We start from the raw sequence: 1,628 nt of genomic DNA on the forward strand, positions 1-1,628 counted from the left end.
GCTTATGGAGCTAAAGGCTCAGTTTCAAGATGCTTCTGGATCGTGAGTTCACCCGTTCTAGTGTGTCTCCATGGGGGGCACCAGTTTTGTTTGTAAAAAAAAAGGACGGTACCATGAGAATGTGCATCGATTACCGATAGTTGAATAAGTTAACTTCGAAAAATAAGTACCCACTTCTAAGGATCGACGATCTGTTTGATCAGTTTTGTGGGGCTTCAGTATTCTCGAAGATAGATCTCCGTTTTAGGTATCACCAGTTTAGGGTTAAGGAAGCTAATATCTTTAAGATAGCTTTTGGAACTCGTTATAATTACCACGAGTTCCTAGTCATGCTCTTTGGTTTGACGAATGCTTTGGTTGCGTTCATGGATCTGATGAACTGGGTTTTCCAGCCGTATTTGGATCAATTTGTCGTAGTCTTTATTGATGATATTCTAGTGTACTCTAAGATCGAGGATGAGCATGATGAGCATCTTAGAGTGGTGCTTCAGATACTGTGTAAGAAACAACTCTACGCTAAGTTGAGTAAGTGTGAGTTTTGGTTGCAAGAAGTAACATTTCTAGCACACGTGGTTTCTGTTGAGGGGATTCGAGTTGATCCTGGAAAGATTGAGGCTATACTTGATTGGAAATAGCCTAAGAATGTTTCTAATATTAGCAATTATTTGGGTCTTACGGGTTATTATCGACGGTTTGTTGAGGGGTTCTCATTGATTGCAGCTCCTCTAACTAAGCTTCTACGCAAGAATGTTCCTTTTGTCTAGACTAATGCACAATAATTGAGTTTTGAGAAGCTCAAGTCTATTCTGACTTAGGCTCCTATTTTGATACAGCCTGAAACTGGTAAAGAATTTATGGTTTATAGTGATGCGTCGCACATCGGTTTGGGATGTGTACTGATGCAAGATGGAAAGATTGTGGCTTATGCGTCCCGACAGCTTAAGTGACACAAGGGAAATTACTCGATGCACGATCTTGAGTTGGCTGTAGTGGTTTTTGCCTTAAAGATTTAGAGGCATTATTTATATGGTGATAGGTGTATCATCTGCACTAATCACAATAGTCTTAAGTACATCCTTACTCAAAAGGAGTTGAACCTTAGGCAGCATAGATGGATTGAGCTTCTCAAGAATTATGATTGCAAGGTAGAGTATCATCTTGGTAAGGCCAATATGGTGACCAATGCTCTTAGTTGTAAAGTAATGTCTGATTTGAGGGCGATGTTTGCTCGCCTAAGTCTACTTGAGGATGAGAGCCTGTTAGCCGAGTTGCAAGTTAAGCTGACTTGGATTGATCAGATTTGGGATAAATAGTTGGGGATAATTCTTTGGTTCTATGTTTTCGTTAGGTTGAGAGTGGCAGTACGTCTGGTTTTGGCCTGAATAATGATGGGGTTCTATGTTTCTGAGGACGGGTTTGTATACCAAACGATTCTGGTCTGAGACAGTCGATTCCAAGGGAAGTGCATAGTAACCCTTATGCTATGCATCCAATGGAAATAAGATGTATCGAGACCTCTGGGAACTGTACTAGTGGCTGGGTTTGAAACGTGAGGTAACAGATTTCGTTGCTCGATGTCTGACGTGCCAGCAAGTTAAGGCTAAGCACCAGTTGCCTTCTGGTTTGCT

This window comes from Gossypium hirsutum, chromosome A03 (assembly GCF_007990345.1).
Source record: "Gossypium hirsutum isolate 1008001.06 chromosome A03, Gossypium_hirsutum_v2.1, whole genome shotgun sequence".
Lineage (NCBI taxonomy): Eukaryota > Viridiplantae > Streptophyta > Magnoliopsida > Malvales > Malvaceae > Gossypium > Gossypium hirsutum.